General features: G+C 47.5%; 1 long non-coding RNA gene across 2 annotated transcripts in view; it reads left to right on the top strand.

Moving 5' to 3' along the window:
* The window catches only part of LOC111726685, a 38,502-nt gene extending 13,376 nt beyond the window's left edge, over window positions 1–25,126 (top strand). Inside the window, exons 2-3 of one of the 2 annotated variants that reach the window (XR_002774403.1) lie at window positions 264–444; window positions 24,979–25,126. This is a non-coding gene — a long non-coding RNA (uncharacterized LOC111726685). Of the gene's footprint in view, window positions 1–263; window positions 445–926; window positions 2,210–24,978 lie in introns of those variants that run through there. The other variant, XR_002774402.1, reaches the window with a different exon arrangement.
* Window positions 25,127–26,397: the final 1,271 nt, after the last annotated feature.

Raw genomic sequence — 26,397 nt, 5'->3', positions numbered from 1 at the left:
CGACTCGCCACTGTGGTCGCCGAGCGGGGGTCGACCCAAGCCCTGCTCTGCCGTCTGCCTGGAGACGAGTCGCCTCTCTGAGGCTTCCTTTCTTCATTTGTCACGTGAGATGCTAAACACGTGTCATAGAGCTGTGAGGATTCAGTGAAATAATGACTGAGAATGCTCCGTAAAATGCTGGGAGCAGGATTAAAATGAAATAAATGTCAGCTACTATGATTCCCCCAGGATAATCATAATGGCAATTATTGTTTTATCTGTAGTCACCATCGGAGCTGTTTTGCCGTTGACGTTCTCTCTTCTGTTCCTTACGATGATCAAGAACACACCAAAAGTTGAACTCTGGAAGCACCGAGCTTGAAATTCCCACGTGATCCCAACTCAAGCAGTAGGAAGGAAGATTAGTCCATGGAGCTGCACACACGTCCATGCGGCACTAGAGGCGTGAGTTCTTTCCCTTTAAAACAGAATCGAATTTTGCAGCTTCAGAGTGGAATTAGTGTGATTTTAATAGTGAATTTGTAATTGGCTTTAACTATCCTGTATTAAAAGTGATTACCATTCGTGTTGGTCTCTGGAATGGAAATGCAGGGGGTCGGCCTGGCTTAGAGCAGCCGCACCAGTGACTTTCCCCTTCTGCAAGCAGATGTCAGCTGAAAAAAAGACGTGTCATTAAGTTGGAAGCTGCTCAAAGTCTAAGTGAATAGAACAAAATCCTTGCAAATAATGAAGGTTTTTGAACTTTAATTTAGCATTAAATTACTGTGATGAAATGCCCCAAATTAAGAGGCTTTGGAGACTCTATTGTTTCTTAACTCAGAAAAAAGCAGAATGAATATGCATGAAACTGGTGAGAACTATGCGGGCTTGCAAAATTCCAAGTCATTAATTGTTTTCAAAATAATGTTTCTGGAAACTGTTTCTAGTTTTTGCAGGTGAGGCCTGGCAAGGCTGGAATTTCTCCTGTCACTTTGCCCCAGGCCCAGAGAGCTGCTGAAGAGACTCCTCCCCGTCCTCAATGCCTCTCTTCCAGTCCTCAAGGGCTTTCTATAGAAAGCTGGAAAGTGCTTCTTGACAACTTCAAATCACTTTTATCTCTGTGACATATGGGCTTTGGATGGTTTCCTAGAGAAATACTTGAAAATATAAGTGCTTTCCCCAAATCTCCCAAATCCATGGTTTTCAAATGTCTTTTTCATTGAGTGACAGCCCATGTATGCCCGGGTTCCTTAAATGTTGGGGGGCATGCCTCTTGGTGTTATCCCTGGAGAAATAGAGTTTTAATTTCAAGGTGGTTTATTTTAAAAAATTACAAAGATTGGCTATTTTAACAGTTATTTTGTTTAAGTCTGGAAGGCTCAGTGGCTGCCATTTATCCTTGAATGCAGAGACCCATTCATATAAAGCTGTGGGAATAGCCTGTGCGGTGTGAGTTGTGTCCCTGACTCTGAGAGCCTCAGTCTTACAACTGCAAAGTGGGGAGAAGGGGACCAATCCCATATGGGTGTTCTGGGGTATGGTCATGTTCTGAGTTCTGGGTTATGTTCTGCGTTATGGTTTATGACTTAGGGTATGTTATGAGTTAGGTGTTGCCAAGAGACAGTCATTGTGAGGACTCTGGGGCGGGGAGGCACTAATCCAGGGTCAGCTTGCTCCGACCACTCTTTGCTTCCATCAACCTCCTGTTCTGACAGTGGCTGGCCCAGGAAGCACTTAGGAAAGAGTGCGTTCTGTTTTTTAAGTCAATTGCTCAATTCTCTGCTTTGCTAATAATATATGTGAATTCTGACAACCGAGTTTGATTTTCATTTTCAACTTTAAATCCACTTTAAATTAAAGCAGAATGTTATCTAGTTTTTAAACATTTAATACACTCAATCTCATTTTCTAATGACAATATCGTGTTTTGAACATATTTTATGCTATTGTATTTTTTGCTTTTATGTAAGAATGAAGGTAATTGCTAATTTAGTTAAAGGAAATTTAATGGGAGCCAAGTGCAGAATTTGAGACGGCACCCTCCCTGCCACACTGGGTGGCGCCGTGCTTGCTCTGAGTGTCTCTCTGTGCCCCAGACTCTGCACTCGTGGGGGAGAAACCAGACTTGTTCATCTTCTCATGGCCGCGTACAGAACACCCTCTGTTCTGTAGAACTGCTTGGTATATGTTTGCTGATTAACTGGAAAAAAAAGCCAAAACTTTACCCTTAGCTGGTGATGTGCTCTGTGCCAGGCGGGCCCTGGTCTGAGTGAGGGTCTGTGCAGGTGTGTGCTCCAGGAGGCCCGGGGAGTGTGTTGCCTTCTCCTGCAGTAAACGCTGAGAGAGTTGAGGCCCGGGGAGTGTGTTGCCTTCTCCTGCAGTAAACGCTGAGACAGAGTTGAAGGTGAAAGAAGAGGGAGGAGGTGGAACTGGGCAGAGCGTGGAGGGGAGTGGCAGGGGGCCTGGCCAGGTGCTCAGGGGTACTGGTCCCCACCAGAGGTGTCTGCCTTGGGCTGACCTCCTCCTCATTCAATGGCCAGATACCGGCTTCTCTAGGGCAGGGAGCTTGGCAATGTTTAGCAGTTGGCTCTCTGAGGAGAGAGCTGGGACTTGCAGCACACACTGCTCTCTGCAGTGTGAGCCCTGCCACCAGGGCTGATTGCTCACTGCCAGTGTGACTGTTGCTGGATAGAGCTGGGAAGAGGTGTAACCTCCGTCCTCTCCAGCCACGGAGCTTGCTCAGTGAGACTGTGGCCTGGGAAGGGCTGCTTCTTGCAGATGTTGGGGGGCGGGGAAGGGCTCTGCTCACACAGCACCCCTGATTTACTCACCTTCCTCTGATCCAGGGGCTATAACAACCCAGTGTGCATAAGGGGAAGCGGTCACCCAGTGGGCAGTGGTGCCCCAGGATTGGAATCAAGTGTGTTTGGTGCCCCAGTCTGAGCTCCCACCCTACCCCCTGTCCCATCTGGCCCCCTGCCTCTGGGAGAAGATGACCCTGACCAGAGACCCTCCAGGGCCAACTTGGGTTCTCAGTGCTGATGTGAGTTCTAGATGAAGCAGCCATGGTTCCCTTGCTACTGTCTCTTTGCCACTGTGGAATGTGGCAGACACTGTGGGCGCTTGACCACACTGTCCAGCCCCACCGTCCAGTCCCCCACCAATGGCTGGGACCTGTACCTCAGGGCCTTCTCTACAGCTACAGCCCATTTGGTCTGGGTCCCTTTCTCCCCTTGAGAAGCCTTCAACTAATTACTGAATGATCAGCCTGGGAGATGAACACCCAGCCCCCATCCCTGTGGCTGTAACTGTGAGGTCTGTGGTCTCTGTGCTCCCCGGGAGCTCCTGACAGATCAAGCACGGCTGTCCACAGCGGACCTGCTTGACAACACTGTCTGGATGTTTCTTCCTCTGTTCCCTGCCCACTCTCCCCCTCCCTGACAATGCTTCCTGGGATCATGTCCCAAATAAAGTACTTGCACACCAATCTTTGTCTTAAGGCAGCAGTTCTCAATCTGTGGGTCACAACTCATAGGAATTGCATTAAAGGGTTGTGGCATTAGGAAGGTTGACAACCACTGCCTTAAATCCTGCTTCTGGGTCAACCCAAACCAAGATGCAGAGAGTTCTCTGTCTTTAGGTGAAGCCGTATACATTACAGATCCCTTGTGTACCTTAGTGGAGCTGGTGAGGGGGTTGCCCTGAGGCCAGCACCCTAGAATTGTCCGGAGCCCTGCATGGAGCCTGACCGACGTCTTTCTGTGGTCCTTGGAGAAGATGGCAATGTGGTCAACACGAGGGGACACAGGAGAGTGCATGGCAACCCCCTCTGCCCTGCAGAGCAGCCACAGGCCCCTTTAGCTGCCACCTGCCAGAAAAAGCCAGTGCTACCTTGGGCCCCAGGCAGCACTCTCCATTCACTCACCCTGACTTACCAGACTCTTCTGCCATGAATGACTTTTGACTGTCCCTGAACTTCGGATTTACTTTCAAATTTTGAAGACTTTCTACCAATTCAAAGTAACTTGTTATACCTTTTTGAAAGTAGCAGAAGTATCCCAACAATGAAATAAAAAATAGAACTGTTTTTTAAGAAACAATGTATATTTGGTTTTTTTTAACAACGTGTATTTGGATGTGGAATTTGACCCATCTGTAGAAATACCTGTCACATTGCCTAGAATGACATCTGATGTGTGACATTTTGCTTTCAAAGTAGGCTTTTGAAAACCATATTGAGTTTTCTATAGCAACATGATTTTTTCTCCTTAAGAGCTTGTCTTTTTAATTTGGCAAAAAGCCTTTTCCATCCTGTAGAGGACAAAAAACAAAACAAGACAACTCTCCATTGTGTACAACCTCTGGAGAAAGCATTGAAATTTGCATTCTAAGAAAAAGACTCTCTACGCCCTTGGGGTCTGCAAGAGTGTGCTGAAATTTTAAATATGAATGTAGTGGAATCAATAGATTGTTTTTATTTTTTTTCCTCTTTGAAGAATCTTAAGGACAATTAAAGAATTTGTAATTTTTTGAAAATGTACAATATGGTGAGTGAGTGTGCCAGCACAGTCACCGGCCCCCAGGAGGAGGATCCTTTTGATAAGAACTGACTTTGCCAGATGAAAAGAATCTTACAGACAAGTCAGAGAGGGACACATTAGTATTCTCAGGAAAGGCTTCCAGGTTTAATGACTTCCGTAGTGCTTTAACCATAAAGCACAGAAATGTTCTCCCTACTTAAACCACAGAAAGTACGATCTTTTACCATCCACCAAGAATCATATTGATGTTAATTATTTTTTGATACTCAAAGTAAGCTTGAGTTTGGGCTCAAGAATATTTCTTTGAGGTTATTTTAAGGATAAATTGGACTGTCATTGGAAAGATGCATGTTTTCATGGAGGAAACAGTATAATTTTTATATCCCTCAAATTCTACAGAACCTTAATTTAAAACACATTGTTTAAGAGACAGAGCCTTACTCTGTCACCCAGGCTGGAGAGCAGTTGTGTGATCATAGCTCACTGTAACCCCGAACTCCTGAGCTCAAGGGGCCCCTCCCATCTCAGCCTCCTGAGTAGCTGAGACCACAGGTGTTTGTCACCATGCCTGGATAATTTTAAAAAGGTTTTGTATGGATGGGGGCTCCCTATGTTGCCCAGGTTGGCAAAACCTTAATTTTATAAAGAAGTGTTGATGAACTTTATTGAGCCTTTGGGAACGTGTGCTCAAACTGCTTTTCGGTTCTGTTCTCACGTCTTTGCATGAAAGGGGACGGACTCTGTGGACGGGCTGGCCAGGTGAGATGGACGGGGCAGGACTCCTGGGCAGCATTTCTGCAGTGCGATGTCTGACACTCCCAGCTGCCCCCGGCACCCTTGTGGATCAAGCTGACCTGGCTCAGGGCCACAGAATGGCTGGGACATCACCATGCACCCCTGCGCCCCCAGTGTACTCTGATGGTACACGAGTGGATTTCATGGACATTGCAACCTCCTCTTCCCCTCAGACTAAGGCACACCCCCTTTTGCACAGAGAGAAAGACTCCAGAGCTCCCTTCCTGGAGGAGGCTTTGCATTCCGACCATCTCCAGGCTACTTGTGGATGGAAACGCCTCCAGGATAGAGCCTGGGCACCCACGTCAGACCTTCTGTCTTTCAACCCTCAAGGCCTCTTCTATTTTACTTTATAGGAAGAAGACTTTGCCAAACTTGTTTTTTTTCCTATAAATCCTGAGACTTTTGACTCAGTAGCTTCCTGTTTGCAGCACCTGAGGAATGCAGTCAATCGCTGAGCCGCAAACTCCATCTCTTAGTACCAGAATTTGCTGGTGTTGGTTTCTCCAGCCCCCAGGGGGTCATTGTGGACTAGGACTGAAAGTCATTTCTTTGGAGCATTTCCCCAGAAGTTGAACCCAGGGTCATTTCCTAGGGCCACTGTGTCACATTACCACAAATAGGGCAGTTTAAAAGAACAAATTTATTCTTTCACAGATCTGGGAGCCAGAAGTCCAAAATTGAGGTGTGGGCAGGCCCATGCCCCTCCAGAGGCTGCAAGGGAGGGTCCTCCCTGCCCTCTCCAGCCCCAGCAGCCCAGGGCTCCGGCATTTCTTGGCTGACAGGTGCATCACTGCAGTTTCCACCTCTGTCTGATGTCACCTTCCCCTCTTCTGACACTCAGAGGACATTTGTCACTGTATTTAGGGACCATTCAGGTAATACAGGACAACTTCAACTTGACACCCTTAATTTTATCTGCAAAGACCCTTTCTCTGGCCAGCTTCACAATTCTGGGGATTAGGGAGGGTCATATCTGGGGGAATGCCAGTCAAGCCCGTACATCCCTTCTGTTTCATCATCAAAATGTACACAGTAGTGTCTTCCCTTGATGTGGCAGGTTATCCCTGAGCTTCCTTCCCCTCTGACTGCTCCGGAGTTGGGATTTCATGTTTTCTTTCAGTAATGAGCCTCCACCTGGCTTCTCATCACATCAAACTCTCTACTGACAGATGCCAGCTGACCTTAAATACCAGAACAGAGAAACGAACCAGGTGGAGAGCATCTGAGTTAAAGCTGGAAACATGAAGCCACATACACAGATCAGTTTGAATACTGAACTTCAGTTCTCTTTATAGACATTAAGCGGACATTTGCCTCGTATTGTAAGCAATGAGGCAGCTAAGTGAAATGCTTATTCGTGCTTGCAGAACGGCAGGAACCCGCCTTCCGCTTTGGGATGGGCTTCTGTACTGGTCCTAATCTCATGACCAGCGGGGGAGCTGCTTTCTTCTAAAGCTCTTTCTCTCCGTGCCGCTTTCTTCACCTCTTCCTGAACGGCAAATCCTTAACCAGGTGGGCAGGTGCCACACACTCTGCAGCCCATGTCCATGAGACCAGGGCTGTGTGGCTGCCTCCCTCGCCGGCACCCTTATGCCTTCCTATCAGGCGTGGTGTCCGTGGTTGATGGCTGTGCCTGAGCTCCACCAAAGTGTGGGTGTGCAGATGCCATGGGCAGCTCTGCTTCCCTGAACAGGCTGGGAGCACTGTTCCCCTTCACCCTGCAGCTCTGGGATGCTCTCATCTTCCCTTGCATTCAAGGAGAGTTTTTAATGCAATCTCTCTTCAAGGAATTTATCCTAAGGACATATTTGGAAAATGCACTAAGTGTGGGCACAGAGTTATGCAATAGCCGGGCTGACCCCTGATAGGAGGCTGGTTACGCAAATTAGTACACACACACACACACAATGCAACGGAAATGCTTCTGGAAGCCCCCCCCCCCCGAGGCAGTCCCGGTGGTGGCCAAGAGCTGTGGCCATGAAGCGAGATTACGCCCACTCACCTTTGCCATCCTCACTTATTATCTGTGTGGCCTCAGGTAGATTATCCAGGGCTCCAGGCTCTGCCTTCCTCGCCCATAAAACAGGTTGTCGGCTCGGCGCCTATAGCTCAACCGGCTAAGGCGCCAGCCACGTACACCTAAGGTGGCGGGTTCGAATCCCCAGCCCGGACCCGCCAAACAACAATGACGGCTGCAACCAAAAAATAGCCGGGCGTTGTGGTGGGCGCCTGTGGTCCCAGCTACTTGGGAGGCGGAGGCAGGAGACTCGCTTGAGCCCAGGAGTTGGAGGTTGCTGTGAGTGTGATGCCACGGCACTCTACCCAGGGGGACAGCTTGAGGCTCTGTCTCAAAAAAAAAAAAAAACAAAAAAAAAAACAGGTTGTTGTGAGGATTAAATGAGTTAACGTGAAGTGTGTAGGACATGGAGTACCGGGACGTGGAAAAATTCATTTAAAATTAGCCGTTGTTTATGAGTTTCCGTAAGTGAACGAAATAAGCTGCAGAACAGTATGTCTGTTTCGTACAACTCCCTATTATAACTTGCCACACACTTGTGCAGATTGCTAATGCACTTGCTGGAAGACCCTGCACGTGGTGATCGTAGTTAAGTCATTGATTCAATCAGGTGCCAGTTTTGCTGTTTGCCTTTGGGTCATTGTGATGTCTTGTTCACCTTCATTGGCGGAACAAATCTTACCGTGTGTGATAGGCCAGTGGGGAACAAGCCACTAAGATCACAGAGCTGATGCTCCCTGGAAGATGGAATGGGCTATTTACAGTCGATCTTAGCTGGAAGGCTGAGAGGCCATGGGGTGGGCTATTTAATGGGCCCAGAAGCAGTCAGTTAAAGGGCGAGCAGAAAGAGGCAGAGACGGGCAGAGTGCAGCCAGAGGGCAGGAGGCAGAGCATAGCAGGGCCTGACTTGACCTCCTGGAGCCCCAGGAGGTCACATTGGAGCTGACTGTTGGAAGATGAGCAGAGATTCCCAGAGGAGAGGGGGCATTCTGACGGAGGTCGGAGGGAGCAGACAGGAAGGCCTTGGGCTCTGTGAAAGGTGATTGTACCAACTGGGTCATTCTTGGAATCACCAGCTAAATCAATTGAGAAGCTAGAGAGGAAGAAGCATTTGGGGCAGATAACATAGTTCTAAAGTGGACTCTCTGCAGGTGCAGCTGCTGTGACTTGAGGCCAATGTTATTTGGTAATGACGGGAACCACCTGCTGCTATTATAGGACTAGTTTAACCCACCACTGTCACTCCCCCTCAGAGCTGGCACCCCCCACACACTTTCCTTCACAATCACACACAATGTCCCAACTAACCCCCAAATCCTCTCTTTATTCTTCAGACATACCAGACATACCACATACCACATACCTGGTCTGTGTTTATGCTCTGAAATGCAGCTTTTTTTTTTTTTTTTTTTTTTTTTTTTGAGACAGAGTCTCCCTTGGTAGAGTGTCATGGCATCACAGCTCACAGCAACCTCAAACTCTTGGGCTTAAGGATTCTCTTGTCTCAGCTTCCCAAGTAGATGGGACTACAGCCACCCACCACAATGCCTGGCTATTTTTTGGTTGTAGTTGCTATTTGGCAGGCCTGGCCGGGTTCAAACCGGCCAGCCCCGATGTATGTGGCCGGCGCCCTACCCATTGAGCTACAGGCGCCGAGCCTGAAATGCAGCTTTTGTACCCAAAATGAAATGCTAAATTCAGAGATTCTTCTCTACATTTTCCTCCTAACTTGATAGCACCAAGTTTTCTGGAATTAGCAAGAGTAGAGAGTCTCTGAGAATAAGAGATTTAATCAGTGGTTTAAAAAGATTCCCCGCCTGCCCAGTGGAAAATGGACCAGCAGGGGCTGCAGTAACCCAGGGACTCTGCTAGGAGGCTCTTGTGGTCACCCAGGGACTCTGCTAGGAGGCTCTTGTGGTCACCCAGGGGAGAGGTGAGGGTGGCTGGGCTGAGAGTGGGGGCTCTGGACATGGAAGGTGATTGCCTTTCAAGATAATCTAAATCCGAAGAGTTATCCAATTTAACCTCATTAAAAAGGATGCATCTCAAGACCGCATAGTAACTCACACACGAGGCGCAGGGAGATCAAACAGTCTACAGAGTCAAGCGATCCTCTTGCCTCAGCCTCCTGAGTAGCTGGGACTACAGGCATCCGTCACAGTACCCAGCTAGTTTTTCTATTTTTAGTAGAGACAGGGGTCTTGTTCTTGCTCAGGGTGGTCTTGAACTCCTGAGTTCAGGCAATCCTCCCACCTTGGCCTCCCAGAGTGCTGGAATCACAGGCCTTTGCAGCCTGAGTGCTGCTTGTGAGATGCACCATCTACCTCACTTAGCACCAGCTGCACCTCCCAGGGCTGGAAATCAGGCTGTGGGGTGTGTGCTCAGTGACCACCTTGGTCCCTGGGGGACACCAGCTCGGCTTAGGCATCATGCTGCTCAGATTCTGAGGTCTGAGAAAGAGCGGGGCTGCCTCTCCACCTCTCCCCGTACTCCCAGCCGCTCTGCCTGTGGGGATGGCTGCTGGGGGTGCAGGGAATGACACTAGGGCCTGGCAGGCCTTTTTCCAGGCCGGACCCCAGGCTGGTGCTCAGCTCTTTCTGTGAGAGCGACAGGCCACATCCACCCAGTGACTCCCACCAACTGTTAGCCAGGGGTGGACAGCAGCATGAAACAAAAGCTCAGTCGGGGCCACTCACCAAAGGAGAGGGTGACCGTGCCTCCTGCTGTGATCCTGCTGTGATCTGTCTCCTCTGCCTGATTGTCAGTGGACAGGTACTAAGGCTGAGCTGAGGGGCACAGACATTCAGAACCATTATGTCTCCTGATAGACTGCATCTGTTATCAGCGTAGACTTTACTGTATCTTGAAAAATGTTTTTTGACTTGAAGTCAACTCTGTCTAGAATAAGTATAGTGATTTTGGCTTTGGTTAGTTTTTTTCTATAAAGAACATGTAACTATTACGTTCCCCTAAAAACTGTCTTTTCCCTGCTATCTGAGGTCTGCATCACACCATTAGCATTTGGGAGATGCCAGGGGGCATGGCCACTGCGGAGGGGCTGTGCTCAGAGGGTGCCAGCGGGGGTGCCCGGGACAACTAGCAGTTTGGTCCCAGGGACAGGTGGTCAGGCAGGAACAGTGCATTTGTAGCTGGTCTAGAAATGGCCCACGCCACCTGGGGGACTGTTCTATACCAAGTGGGTACCACACGGAAACCTGAGCTGAACGCAAGTCCCATCAAAATTCAGAAAGGGCTCTATGGGTTTGGAAAGGAAGCTGACATGGATTTGAAATAATACTAAGAGAACTGATGTGATGGGGATAATAAAAAAAGATTTACCCTACAGTGTATTCAGAGGAGTGTAAAGCTACTATAACTTTAGAAATCGCTGGAGTTATGCAGAAATATCTGCAGATGGTTCAGTGAAATCAGAGAGATCAGACACATGCCAGACAAATCCAGCCCAGTGAGGACTCAGTGTGATGACCTAGACCCCTTGATGCCCCGCTGAGACCAGTGGGGAGCAAGCCCCCTACCCTTGAAAAGGAAACCTCTCCTAAGCCTTTTAGTTCCAGCCCCCTCAACGGTGGCAAAGCAGTCTGAAATTAAGGAAGTATGCAGGGAGGGGTTGAGCCCTTGATGGAAAGTCCTGAGTTCTTTGGAAACTTTCTCAACTAATGCTGAACTATGTACCCCCGCTTGGCACCCTTTTGAACTGTGACTCCCATCTTACGATCTATAAGTTACTGTACTTTATGACCCGTGTAATATGTACCCCTGTTTTGAGTCCCACCCTGAGTTGTGTAACCCCTTATGAGTTAACGTATGTAACCCTGCCTTGTGACCCCTGAGTTGTGCTGAGTTGTTGTGAACTAACACACATACCTTTACTGTTGGGGTGCAGCCCCCAGTACCTAAGCATAGTAGTCTATTCTTAAGTGCTCCCTGAGGAACGTGACTTTAACCTTCTTATTCTGAGAATATGTTTAGATCTGCCTAAAAGCAGACAGTCATGTTTACAGATAAGATAGCTGGTGAGTCTCGCCAGGTTGTAGCTGGAGATAACACTTTCTGAGGCAGTGGGCTGCTGTATCCTGTAGCTCCCCCCTTACTTACATGACAGTAGTCAGTTTTAGCTTAGAGGAAATGGGCAAACAGGAACAGACATCCTGGTGCTTTTGTGGTTAAGTCTAAAGTAAAAATGCCTTTTTAAACTGTGCTTGTGATCAGTAGCAGTTTTATGCTGCTTTGGAGTTTTAATGGCAGTTTTAACATTTTACCTTGTTTCGCTTCTTTTTGCTATTTTTAACCTTTACTAAGACAAGTTTATAAGGAGCTCAATAAACATGGGTTTTGCTGTGTGCCTGATAGAGCCTCAGCCCCCTTTTCATTCCAATCATTTTGTCTAGCAGTGCTTTCCTCTGCGTCACCAAAAAAGGGGTTTCGTGGGAGAATAAACTTCTATGCTTAGGTACGGGGGGCTGCACCCCAACACTTTACCTTGTGACCCCTGAGTTGCTGAGCTGTGCTTGCTTCAGCAAGATTTACCGTATAAGCCTTTTGAATTTGCCATTCGTGGCTGCTTGTTGACCCACCACAGCAGTCCCCTGTAGGTGCACCTGCAGGTGTATTAAATTCCGAATAAATTTCTATTAATTAATTACATCTGAAGTGGGGTCCCTCCTTCTCTCAGCTGCCAGGATCATAACATCAGTTGCAAATAGGAGTGACCCCCTCAACGGAGTGCAAGTAAAACAAAGAGGCGAAAGACACTGGTCCAGTTTGTGTCACTGGGAGGGGCACGTGGTGTAGGCCTCAGGGGTGTTCAGACTGCCTGGATCTTTAGGCCACCAAGAGACTCTGCCCACAGCCTCCCCTATAGACACAGATTTCTGACATGGTGGTGGGGCAGCTCCAGGCCCCACACAGCAGTCTGTGATTATGGCTGCTACAGAGCTCACTGGACTCACTCTCCACCCCAGGGGAAACCCTCAGCATGCTGGCTGGACTCGCACTGCGGCTGACACATCTGGCCCATGTGACTCCTCTGAAGATGCCGTTTCAATCAGTGTGTGCTGTGCACTCAAGGCTGTGTCTCCACACAACTTGTACCTGGAAACTCTACCTCCAACGGGACTGCATTTGTAGACAGGGAGTTTGAGGACGTACTTAAAGTAGGATGAGATTATGAGGCAGGGCTGTGACCCCACTGGATGGCTGTCCTTACAAGAGGAGGAGACACCAGTGCTTTCACCCCCTGGGAGCACCGTAGACAGGACACATGAAGACACAGGGCGAAAGGGGGTGTCTGCAACCCAGGAAGGAAGGCCAAACAGAGACCAACCTGCTGGCTCTTTGGCCTTGTACCGCGGGTGTCCAGATGGCAGTATTTTGTTATGGCGGCCTGAACAAAGTGCCACAGCGCATGAGGAGTGAACAGTTGTGAGCCACAGTGTAAGGGAGCAGCAGGAGAGAGCAGGTGTTTAGGTCACATCAGTCTAGTGAGCTGACAGCAGCGAGAGGCGTCTACCAGCAGTTCAATTCCAACCGTATTTGCTTTTAACCGTCGAAAGGGTAGGAGGAACGGACCCCACACTGCACTCTGAGAAGAATGTCCTGATGATACACAGCTTCTCAGTGCACAGACATACTCCCTTAAGACACTGGACTCATAAACGCCATTCTTTGTGGTCCGTGCAGTTATCCAGGATGCACTGATAGCCATCGTGAAGCAATTCTGATAATTAGAAATCATATAGCATGATCACAATATACTTCTGAAGTGAACAACCACTGTAACATTAATCTCTGGCCCAAATTTGAGGACTAGATGACATCCTTAGCCCAAAACGACCACCAAAGGAAAGATTAATCTCAGCTAACCAGAAAAACTCAGCTGAGATGCTCCCTGAGTAACCGTGTGGCAGTGGATAACATACCCAAACCAGACACCAAGGGTCAAACATGGCTCCTGTGTAGGCAAACAGCACTTGTCATTGCCTCCTACCAATTCATGACAGAGTAATTTAGTAATTTTGTCAACTGTGATAATAATATCATCATCACAGCTACAGATTATGTTCTGTTTACCAGGTGCAGGTAATATTCGAAGCACTTTGCTAATCTCATTTACTCTTCGAAATGACCATTGGAGACAGGTTTTATTATTACTGACTTTGTGAACACGAAGAAACAAGGCCAGAGAGGTGAAGGTCAACAGTAGGGCGTGTAACAGGTGGAGCCAGGACTTGTGTGCTGGCCCGAGAGTGGCGTGACACACTGATGTGGTCCGTCACTGGACATGCACCTGCCAGACCACCAAGTGACAGGCTCTTGGCACACATACTCACACCTGTGCTGCTCCATTAACAATCTAGGGATCAGAGCAAAGGGGAAACTTGCCTGCCAGAGACTGCTTTTCACTGAGTGGAACAAATGCAATCACTTAAATAAACTCAGACATAAACTGTTAATGAAGATGTGCCTTCTGAACATTTCTAAGTAAATTATGTTTCTGTTAGACTCACTGCTGGCACTGTATGAGCCTCAAACTCTGGAAAAAATTTACCTTCTCTACTTCAGAGATAACTTGGTAATAATGATCGCACACATTTACGTATACTACATATGCAGTGTGTTGGAGTCAAAATACAGGGTGGCCAGAAAGTTCGTGTGCAATTTAAGATAGTGTACGATTTAAAATTGCACACAAACCTTCATCTATCCTGCATAACGAGACATGAAGAGGCCAGAGTGGCATTTAATGTGGAAAACCCTAACATAAGTCACAGTATTTGTTATGTCTCATGTGCACACTCCCCACCCACGACGATGCTGGGTCCCCTGACAGAGAATCCTGTTAAGCAGAATCACAGAGGATCAGGTGCCACCTGTGCTGTGCATGGCAGCCCGCTGAGCGGCAACCCTCGCCTCCACCTGCTAGAATCTGTGGTTCTCAACCTTCCTAATGCCGCGACCCTTTAATACAGTTGCTGTGTGTCACCACCCATGGGTTGAGAACCCGCTGCAGTTGCTGCTGATGCCTCCCAACCTCTAGCTACGACAATTAAAAATGTCCACACACAGCCCGGTAGGTATCCCTGGGCCAGGAATATCACTGCTCATATTCAAACTATTGGTGTATAGTCAAATACATTAAAAACATTTTTTAATGGTTTAACATTTATATTCAAAAATGTATGTCCATATTACATACATTGATGGCTTTTCATTTCAAATTCTCTGATATATGTAAAGTTTGCTGAAAGCTTTCATGCATTAAAGGTATTATAGATTGAATTCAGAGACCTACCCCTGCCTGATAAGGTGTCCCAGACACATCACATTGTTTCTACCTGCACTTCATTGATTTTTCCACAAACTGACTTGGAGAGCAAAGGCCAAAACAGGTTTCTCTCCTGTGTGAATTTTCTGATATACAAAACCTCAAAAGGTTATGAAGTGAATTAGCTATAGGGGAGCCTCTTGTGCTGTAATGGGATCAGGTCAACAATGGCTCAACCACGCAGGCACAAATGGAGGGTTCTGGAACAGAGGCAGGAAGACTCCCCCTCTCCAATCAGTTCCTTCTGATCAAGTTGTGGGGGCTTTCTTCCACCTGTGTGCAGCTCTCGAGGCCAGGCTGGAGGTCATCAGCACTTGAGCCTCAGGGCCCTGGGAAATCAGCAGGGTCAGCTGGACTTGGTTGTCAACTCTGGAAGTGACATTCACAGTGTGTGTCCACATTCTCCGGGGCAGAGCTCAGTTCCACGAAGCCATCTGCACCAGTGGAAGGCTGAGAACTGTGGGCCAACTGTGTGTCTAAGAGAAGAGTGTTTTTCATAGACACACATAGCCAGTCACTGCCATACAGGATTTCCCCTTTGCACAGATGTTTTCCTATGCTCCTTACATTCATAGGGCTTCTCCCCTGTGTGCGTTCTCTGATGTGCAGTGAGGGCTGACTCCTGGGAGACAGTTTTCCCACACTCCTTACATTCATAGGGCTTCTCTCCTGTGTGAGTTCTCTGATACACAGTGAGGACTGTCTTTTTGTGAAAAGTTTTTCCATGTTCATTACATTCATAGGGGTTTCCACCCCGTGTGAGTACCCTGATGCATCTTGAAATTTGACTTCTGGCAAAAGCTTTTTCCACTTTCATCGCATCCACAGGGGTCTTCCCCAGTGTGAGTTCTCTAATGCATGGTGAGAAATGCCTTCCAGAGAAACACTTTTCCACATTCGTCCCATTCATAGGTTTTTTTCTCCCATGTGAGTTCTCTGATGTGTAGTGAGGTTTGATTTCTTGTAGAACATTTTCTTCTATTCATTACATTCAGAGGGCTTTTCGCCTGTGTGGATTTTCTGGTGCATATTGAGGGCTGACTTGTGGGAGAAGGTTTTCCTTCATTTCATTCATATAATTCTCACCTGTGTGAGTACTCGGGTGCAGTATGAGGTTTGTTTTTCCTAATTCAGGTCTCTCCTCCGTTGATGTTAAGTTGCTGTTGATAACAATTTGCCACAAACATCTACTATGAGTTTCTTGGCTTTTCCCAATTAGGTTATCAACTATCTGGACATCTTAAATGAAAAAAAAAATACATGAACCACACATAAGCATTTCTCAAGGCATGCTCATGCAAAGGTGAAGAAGTTGCTTCCTATTCTGGTGGCAAAAGATTTTATAAAAATCAACAGTGGGTATGGATTTTATAAGTGTATATGCTTTTTACTGCTGACAATGTAATGAATTAAATTAATATATTTTCCAATATTAAATAACTTTTCTTTCTATCCTGTTTTCCCTCTCTTTTTAATGCATAACGAAACATTTGCTAATAACCGTGACCAACTCCTCGATGCAGTTCTCATCTCCGTGCTCATCACCTGCTGTCTGCCTCCTTCTCTTCTCTGTGTTATTCATTCTTGGGTCTTGCGCTGATCTTTCTCTCAGCTTTGAAGATAGCAAGATTTTCCTGGATCAACTACTTGCAGGTGCAGGGAGGCCACCACTGGTCTCTGGACAGGAATGTGGCTTTGCAGCAGGATTTAGCATTAGTTTTCATTCTTCCCTGGGAATGGCTATCGGCATCATGGGGCTTTTCTGATACAAATCTCTAATTCTCCAGCTAGACAATTTCCCAATGGAAGGAACCCTACTTCCTTTCCTCCTCAGAACCCTAACAGGTCCAGCAACCCCCATCCACCACCCTGGGCACCCCATTCCTTGCTGGATTATAGGATTTGGTTCTGCAGTCCAGGCTGTGCCCTTATCCTAAAAAGAGGGTTTCTGGCTCCTTCTGAGATCAAGTGCCCTGAAATTCTCTGCCAATTCCTGGTACAAGTACCACTGTGCAGCAATTCATTGCTTCAAAGGCTTTTACATTGTTTTCTGGAGTATAAGATGAATCTGACTTTCACAGAAAATGAGTCTTTTGTCCATCTGCCATCCTTTTTGTTGTTTTAGAATGTTTTCTACTAAAGTGAAAATCAACTCTACTCCCAAACAGAAATCTGAGCTCTTCAGCATGAAAGCCTTGGTATTCTTGGCCTTGGGACCCAGAGTCCCCCGGTTCTCATCCTGGTCCAGGGAACCCCTCCCTGCCACACTAGTGTGAGGGCTTCCCCTCAGCTTCCTGACTTCCATGTCGAGGTTTGCAAGGCTCACTCCCAGACTGCTCATGTTCTCAGCAATCCTGAGGCGACCTCCTCCGTGAGTGACATTAAATACCAGCTTTAAGCTAATTTCCAAATTTGCATCTGCAATAGTGACGGCCACTCTTGAACCTATATTTTATCCACCTATTATATGTCAAAATTGGACAAGAGTTACCTGGAACTGGATCTTCACTAATAAACAATGATCATGCTAAAAGTACTTTCTCTGACCAACCTTTCTAAATTATCACATCCTGTTACATTGTCCCTCTTTGGCTGAGTATTTCTGCTGCTTAACAAACATGATTTTCTTGTTACTTTCTAATCAGAATGGAAATACCATGAAAAAGAGATTATAGTGATCATTTTTATAATGATAAAATTACCAGTGCTTAAAATTTGCTAAATTAAGGTGTATTGAAAGAACAAATTGATGTAAGTATCTGAGGAAAAAAAATGCCCATGAGAATACAGGAAAAGAGGGCAATTGAGAATATTTGACAAACCTATTTGACCACCTCGTTAAGTGGACCGGATTTGTAAAGATTGAACATGCACCACATGTGTGTCTCAGTACAGTAAGCCTAGTTCCTTAGGCTGACCACGTCTATATGCTGACCAGTGTGTTACTTGCTACTGGGCGGTCAGCTTACTACTGTACATCAATATTCGCTCTGAATGCCAAGGTTCTAAATGCACCAATGGCGACTGCTGGGCTAGACCAAGATACAGGCAAGCCTCTTTTTATTGTGCCTTGTCCTACTATGCTGTGTAGACATTATGCTTTTTTATAAATTGAAGGTTTGGGGCAACCTTGCATTGAGCAAGTCTCGTTGCTATTTCCCCAACACCCTGTGCTCACTTTGTGTCTCTGGGCCACATCTCCAAACTTTCTCATTTTTATCAGATTTATTATGGCAATGTGTGATCAGCAATCTTTGCTGTTAATATTTTAATACTCTTGGGGAACCCTGGACCTTGACCATGTCACATAGCAAACTTAATTGGTAAATGTGTGTGCTGTAACTTATCTACTGACTGGCCACTTATCTGCCTCTCTCCCTCTTTGAACCTCCCTATTGCCTGTGACACAATATTGAAATCAGGCAAGTTGATAACCCTGCTATGGCCTCTAAGTGGTCAAGTGAAAGGTGGATGTCTCTCACTTTCAATCAGAAGACAGAAATAATGCTTAGTGAGGAAGGTGTGGCTTGTTAATACTAAACCGCAAAGGAAAAGTTCTTCAAGGAAATTAAATGTGCTACTTTAGTGAACACATGAATGTCTGAAAAGAAGCCTTACTGCTGACATGGAAAACGTCTTAGTTATCTGGATACATTAAACCAGTCATGACATTAAGTCAATGGTTGTTAAACATTCTGTTTAGAAATTAAAAATTCGGCATTTTCCTTATAGTATTGAATTATCAGAGTTGGCATTTCTTCTTGGTGTAGTATGCTTGGAAACGTCATGCATATGTTGGGGAACTTCATAATATTTGGACATGTAACAAGTTTCTTGGCCTATGTGAGTAGCATAACCCATGTGTCACTCTAATACACGGTTCCAGGGTTAATCATGAAATGAAACAAAAAGATGCAAACATATGTAATCATTCTAACTCATGAAACGTGTTATGGCATTTCTTAAGAGAAAAGAAACCATTTGTAGCACTCCATACATTTTAAGAAATATGTGTGAAAACCTCAGTGACCCACACATGTATTATGCAGACTCAAGTCTAAACCCTGAATTGGTCATCCAGTGCCAATGCGTTAAGGAGAAGTACAAGAATTCGAGGAAAAAACAGAAGACGTTACTGACGGTTTTTATCAGCTCATGATGGAGACATACAAATACTTTCTTGCAATCATGAACTATGGTTTGAAATATGGCAAGAGAGACAAGTAAAGCAAAGGCTAGAGGATGTCACTGGATGGGACTACAGTTTAAGCACTGGCATCCCCTTCTAGTGTTTATTTCTAGGTGGGAAGTAAAAACCTTTTATTCAACTCAGACAACTCTAAGGTTTAACGACCTGGTGGTATATACAGATCACTTTTATCTACTAGGTCTATTTCCCTGACGTTGTGTTTTACTCATTTCTACTTATCCATTTTAATTGGTGGGTCTCATCAAGGTTATAAAACACAACGTAAAAGAATGTGAGGAATAACAACTCATCGGAGGATTTATTCCTTTTTTGTTACTCCTGAAAACACACTCAGGACTGTGGAAACAGCTGGGTGAGAAGGCAAAGGAAGTGAATTAAGGAGAACCGGTAAAGCCTGGTCCTAGATCTCATATCCAAAACTCTCTACACACTCAAATCAGGACTGCTAGGCAGGTTACACAGCACAGGCGGGGACCAGAAACGTCACATGCACAGACACCAAGGACCCCCCCCCCCCAAGGCACGTGCTGCACAGGAAGGCTGGTGTGCGCACCCCAAAGACAGACGGGGGCACTCCAGACGGGTGGGAACCTGCGGCCTCAAGCTACGTGCGGCCTTCCCACTGAACCCAAATTTTACAGAACGAATCCTTTCACTAAAAGGGCACAGCAGAGAAAGATGAGCTTTTCTTGCCTCCTTTGGTGCTTTAAAAACAACGAAGTTGAAATTACAAGGCCCCAGATCCCGGCCCGGCTCACGCTGTGTGCAGACACGAGCCCGCCCGCCCCACGGTCACGGAAGCGGCCGCCGGGGAGCCCCCGTCCTTCAGCCGCTCACCGCGCGGCCGCGCCGCACTCCCGTCCTGCCCCGGCCGCCGCCCGCTGCAGCGCCATCCTCGTTTCTGCCCCTACTGAGTCGGGGGACGGCCGGCCCGCGGGCACCTCGCTCACGGCCGCACCGACCTTCGGGGACACAGACAGACCCAACCTCAGACCAGTGAGGGAGCGGCCAGAGGGCCGCAGACCGGACCACCGGCGGGAAACGGCGCGCGTGGGTGGCGCGGCGCATGCGCAGGGACCCGGAAGCCCCGCCCCTGGCTTTGGACGGGAGACCACACTTCCCAGAAGGCTCTGCGGCCTCGGCGGGCTCGCGCGAAGTCTGCTCTAGTCCCAGCGGCTGTCGGGTTGCCAAGGAGACCAGCACCTGCCGGGGTGGGGTCGGGGTCCGGGCGGGTGTTTGTCCGCCGGACTGAGCTGTGGAATTCTGATTCCCACGAAATCCTGGTGTGATAGCCGGGAACATTGTAGGAGTCGGGCGGACGTCAGACTGGGGGCCAATTAGTCGATGAGAATCAGTAAGTTTATTTAAAAACTTTGTATACAGGTACTGTGAGAGAACCCCCAACTCGACTTGTCTGCCGCCCTCGCACTTTCCCCGGGATCTTGCTGCTCTCCGTCACCCTCGGTGATGCAGAAGTGACTTCTGCTCACTCCGTGAGTGAGACACTACGTTCCCCTGCGAGATCCTGGGTGAAGAACACCAGAATGGAGCAGGGACTTAAGAGGCATTTCGCCTTGAGGAACCTTTCTGGCTTTCCCAGGAGCCCTGAGCTCAGCACTGAGTCCCCCAGCACGTGACAGCGCGCGCAGTGCGGCCGCTGTCCACCGGGGCGGACGCGGACAGCGGTGTCCCCGCGCTGCTGGACGCGCGTGCCCGCTACCCTCTCATGTGAGAGGCAGTTTAATCGTAAAGATTGTTAGGTCACTGCCTGAGTTTTTAAACTTCTGGTCATCTTTGTGTTGATTTATCTCTTAAGTGTAGGTTTAAAACATTTTTTTTGAAAGTGCAGTCTTTGTTATTCAATGCTGAACGTGATGGGAGAACAGGGAAAGCCGAGGTAACCAGTACTTAGGTGAGAGGGGCAAGCCTCTCTCACTGGGAAGCCGTGAGCATGGAGGGTTGATAAATGTGGACAAGCGATAAGCTCTATTTGGGGTTTGCTGTTGGCATCATGGCTGTCGTTGTCCATAGCTTTCCAGTTCCTCCGTGGAGGGATGTGTCGCGACCCCTCAGGCCCTGCTCTCAGTCGCTGCAGGAAGGAACCGGCTGTGACACAGATTAGAAGTACAAGCTTGGGCGGTGCCTGTGGCTCAAAGGAGTAGGGCGCTGGCCCCATATGCTGGAGGTGGCGGGTTGATACCTCACCCAGGCCAAAGTGCAAAAAAAACCCAAAAAAAACAAAAAAAACAATACAAGCTTGCGGAAGGCCGGCTAACCTTGCGTGCCGGGTAGCCCAGAGCCCTGGCTGTAATGGCTTTTTATTAAGGCTATACACAACAGGTGTGGAGACTTTCGGTAATGACATACACAACAGGTGTGGAGAATTAAGATAATTACATAGGAGGGCTGCAAACGTAAGGATTGCCCGTGCTTTCCCCCACAACTCCCATGAAGAAGTACTGAGCATCAGTGTTTAACACATGTGTACTAGTGAGTGATCCATCGTATCTCATTCCGGAACACTTAGTTACTTGGGGGATTGCCCCCAGTCACAAACCGTCTCTAGGCTTGCCAGGAGACTGTCCTGTTCTCAGCGTTTCTTTTAAAGTGATAGGAATCAGTAACTGTCCTTTGTAAGCATGGTGTCCATTCCTCTACAGAGATGTGCTGCCCTGAGTTCAGGGTGGGGGTTTCTGGAAAGTCTGCCTGGGCTTTGCTGCCTGCCCCAAACTGGGCTTCCCTCCCTCCCTGCTGTGAGTTGTGCCTCGGCTCTGGTCCTCTCCCTGCTCTCCCCCCACAGTGGGAGGTGGTGCTGATTTCCACCTGGTTCTAGGCTCCAGCCTGGGGATGGGGTGGGGGTGAGCGTCAGGGGATTCACTGAAGCTCTGGTCTCACTGAAGCTCCGGTCCAGTTTTTTTTCTTGTAAATGCTCCTTGTGCCTGAGGCTGTGCCATTCCTGTCTCTCTTCTTTATGGAGGCCAAAGCCTGCCAGGGGGCAGCAGATTCCTCCCAGGTTCCAGTACAGGCTCCCAGGCCCAGGATGGCTTCCCCACCCTTTGCCTGCCTTTGTTCATGCTTTAAAGCTTTTGCTCCATAAGGGAGAAGGGTCCAGGCAGGGTGATGGGTCCACCTCCGACCCACACAGCTGAGTCCCTCCTGCCTGTGGTACCGTGGAACTGTCTTTCCTCTCTCCTCCAGCCCTCAGTGTCCTTGTGAGCACTGGTGAGTGCATACAGACCTTCTCCCTCTCTGCCCTCTGACTCTGGGACTCAGGTAGCCTGGCTGTTCTCTGTTTTCCTGTGACCTCAACATTTTTCTGGATGCAAGGAACATTTGACTTGTGCTTTATGTGACTTTTTCTTGAGGTTAGGGCAGCACCATTTCCAGTTTTCTATATTCCAGTTGAAAGTGGAAATCACAGTTTCCTAATATTATATTTTCCCTTGGTGACATTTACTCATGCCTGAAAATGTCTTCCTTGTGGTAAAGGAAGAATGTGAATGTGAATGTGGCTCATGCCCAGTATTGTCATAAATAGAACTGAAATTGTTTACATCAAATTACTTAATACCTATGAACTTCTCCCCTGTGCTCGCTCTGATTACACTGAGGAAATATGTCTTAATTTTTTAACCAGTTGTGCTTACTCCTAGGATAGAAAGGATTTTTTTTAAGAGATTATTTTGCTCTCTTTTTTGGTTTTTATTTTTATTTGGTGAAATAGTTCATTTTCTGTCACTATAACTGAATCCTGGAGATGGGATAATTTATAAAGAAAAGAAATGAACATGTCCCTTTCAGTTCTGGAGGCTGGAATCTGGGGCCGTATCTGTCTGGCGTCTGGTGTTATAATACAGGAGACTGCATCACAGGGTCAGGGCTCAGCTGCTGGCTCAGGGCTCTCCTTCTCCTATTAGGTATAAAGCCATGCTGCCACACCCTCATGATCTCCCAGTCACCCCCAAAGCCTAGTCCCACCCTTCAGATATTTTAGTGGATTTCCCACTCTTTTAGTACCTTTGTAATGGGGATTAAATTTCAGCAGGAACTTCAGTAGGACCAAGGACAGAGACTCAAACCATTGTATCTGGGCGTAGAGACAGAAAGGCTAGGAGTGTTCAGATATGCTCTCAGCCCTGGGTCAGCGCTCAGGTCCCTGGGTCAGCGCTCAGGTCCCTGGATCAGCGAGGGCTGTGAGGTGAGTTTTCCAGAATAAACACATCCTTTTTCAGGGAGACTTTCTCAAAGACATGCATGTTTCTCTGGAAGAGGAAACATTATCAACTGAATTTTAGCAAGTTTGATGAAGGAAAATACAATGTGTTAACATACAGAGTTCTGTCCCTTGGCCTCCCAGGGTGGCTAAGACCAGGAGCCTGCTGTCTCCAGGTCGCCCATTAAAATGAGAACCCTTAAGCTGCTGATGTATGAACCAGATGGATGGGACACAGACAAGATAATCCTCCCCAGGTACCAGAGCAGGGTAGGCTCAGTGCCGTTTCCAGAAAAGTCCACACTTAGCAGGAGAAGTGGCAGGGAAGGCTGCAGGGGCAGTGTCCTTCCTCACCAGGGCCAGATGCCATGAGTGTGTGCAGGGATGAGTGAGGGGATCGTCCCCCTCCTTCCTCACTAGGGTTGGATGCCGTGTGTGTGTGTGTGTGTGCGTGCGCGTGCAGGGACGAGTGAGGGGATCATCCCCCTCCTCCTCACCAGGGCTGGATGCTGTGTGTGCAGGGACGAGTGAGGGGACTGTCCCATTGCAATTCTAGGGCACAGTGCAGTGCCAGGGTTGAATGAAAGGAATCATAGTGCTTTTTTAAAAAGTTTTAAAAATATGTTTAATTGATGGATTTGTGATTATACTTTAGTTGATTCATCTGATAGATGGTCGTAAATATGGAACTTTATTTGCTGATCAAGAAGGGCACGAAGCACTCACTCTTCTGAAAGCTGCCACTTTTAGCCAACTAGGAGGGTGGGAGGTGGGGTATCATTGAGGTAGGGTGAGAGGAGGGCCCGCTGGACTGAGCCCTGGTGGTGCTGAGGTCTCTACCCTCCTGCATCTGTTCAGTGGTCAGGAGGATCTCAGGCAAGACCAAGGTCGAGTCCTCCATCAATGTCCGTGTTTGTGTCTGGGACCACCACAGTGGGGCCCAGAGCAGCCAGTGTTTGCTCCTGGGTGGGGGGACAGGCACCAGGCAAGAGAATGGACAGAGGCTGACTGTTGGGAGGGCGCTAACTGCCGAGCTGTCACTGGGGCCTGACCCTGGCCAGACGTGGAGTGTTTGCAGGTTTCTGTGCTGTAAATCTTTGCCCCAAGAGCCAACTTCAATGAAGTTAAATTTTTAAACACTGGTCTTTTTTTAAACAAACAGATTGGAGTGGAATGGCTTTACCTAGCTTACTATAACCTCAAACTCCCTGGCTGACGGGATCCTCCTGCCTTAGTCTCCCCAGCAACTGGGACTACAGGTGCCACCACACTTGGCTAAAATTCCTGAGCATTGATCTATGAGTCTCTGCATCACAGTGCTTCGGGGACATGTGGGGACAGAGGTCTGAGGGGAGGGAGTGGCCAGTGCCATGGCCTGAGGTGTGATGGTGGCAGGTTTGTGTGGGGGTGGGGTGGGGGTGCAGAGCAGCAGGCAGTGAGATGTGCTGAGCCAGTGACAGGAGCAACCCCTTCCTGTGCTCCCTATTATCAATCAGCCACACCAAATGCAGGGCCAGCTCCCTATTAATCAGTCCCTTTCACACCTTAGGGGCATCCAAGCCATGCAGGCAGGGCTCATACCCCAGGGGCACAAGTCAGCCCACTCCATCATTGCTGGAATTAACACATCCAGTAACAAATAGCAGCAATTGTTTAAAACTAGGCCATGTACAAAGGAATTAATATAATGAGAGATGTGTACTATTTCCCCCCAAAACTAAACAGTTTAGATAAATTTTAAAAGACCTAAATAAACAGAGGTCATGTTCATTAATTGGAAAGTCATTATTGTAAAGATGTCATTTCTGGCCATGATGATACAAACCTCATTATAATTTAATTTTTCTTTGTTTCTTTTCTTTTCTTTTTTTTTAGAGACAGAGTCTCACTCTGTTGCCCAGGCTGGTGGCTTGAGTGCAGAGGTGACATGACAGCTCACTGGAGCCTCAAACTCCCGAGCCCAGGCTGGTTTCCACCCCGGCTCGTCTCCAACTCCTGGCCTGAAATCATCCTTCCACCAAGGCTTCTCAAAGTGATGGGAGTACAGGTGAGTCACTGTGCCCCGGCTATTGTAATATCAGTACTTTTTGGTAAAACATCTTTTTGTCAAGTGCATAAGTCGGTTCTGAAATGCAGATGAAGATGTGAGCCTCAGGGTTTCTCCAGCGTGCTGTTGGACGTGACCAAGGAGGGTCAGGTCTGTGCAGGGTCTCTGAGCAGCTTTTGAATGCGCAGTGAGCAGGGCCTTGTAAGGCTGCTGGAGAGACAGGTGGCGCCGCGGCAGAGTACCCGCTGCACGGCTGCTGGGGCACAAGCATTGCCTTGCAGAGCTGCTTTCACTGGGTCAAATGGATAGCTATTAGGAAAAAAGAAAACTAAATTGGAGTTCTATATTATATCATCCCCAAAGATCCATAAATTCAAATGTAAAAATGTAATTTTATATTACATTTAGAATTTTTTACTTAGATTTCTTTAAAATTATAAATTCTACTTAGAATTATGAATTACTTAGAATTTTTTAAAATTATAAATTCTACTACTTAAAATTTTTAAGATTATAAATTCTGAGGAAAACGTTTGCTAAACTCACATGAAATTGCATTACAATTAGGAATTTCTATGCATCAAAACTATCCCTAAGAGTGTACAAAAGTCAGACGCAGAGAGGGAGGGGATGTTTGCAGTGCCCGTTTCTAACCAAGGGCTTACAGTGCTCACCCCAGGAGGAGCTATGAATTTCTACAGAGAAGTGAGACATCCCAACGGGGAAAGTAAGCCAAGAGATTTCCACCAGCACTTTGCAAAGATGTTCAAATCACAATGAAGTACATGAAAATGTGTACAAATCCAATCATAATTAGAGAAATGAACCTTAAACTCATATGTATTATTGCACACTCCCCAGAATGGCAAAAACAGTGATTACAAAGCAAAAATCAGTCAAAACCCAGACTAACCCTTCAAGTTTTGGCAGATGCTATTGGCCATGTATACTGGTCAAGCCATTTGGAGGTGGTTTGTTGTTTTACCATCTACTGTGAACTCCTAGTGGAACAAAAGAGCACTAAAAGATCTTACAAGAAAGTTTTAATAGTATTACTTGGAATAGAAAGATAGGAATTGCCACTGGGAAGGATGGGGTGGTGACAGGACGACGATGGGAAGGGGCTGTCCCAGGCGCCGATCACGCTCCGGCCTTGACCTGGGTGATGGTCTCAGGCGCCGCTCACGCTCCGGCCTTGACCTGGGTGATGGTCCCAGGCGCCGCTCACGCTCCGGCCTTGACCTGGG

The sequence above is a fragment of the Otolemur garnettii genome, unplaced genomic scaffold (assembly GCF_000181295.1).
Source record: "Otolemur garnettii isolate 467f Iridium unplaced genomic scaffold, OtoGar3 scaffold00075, whole genome shotgun sequence".
Classification (NCBI taxonomy): domain Eukaryota; kingdom Metazoa; phylum Chordata; class Mammalia; order Primates; family Galagidae; genus Otolemur; species Otolemur garnettii.
The sequence above is the reverse complement of the archived record's forward strand: the minus strand, read 5'-3'. Positions and strand labels throughout refer to the sequence as shown.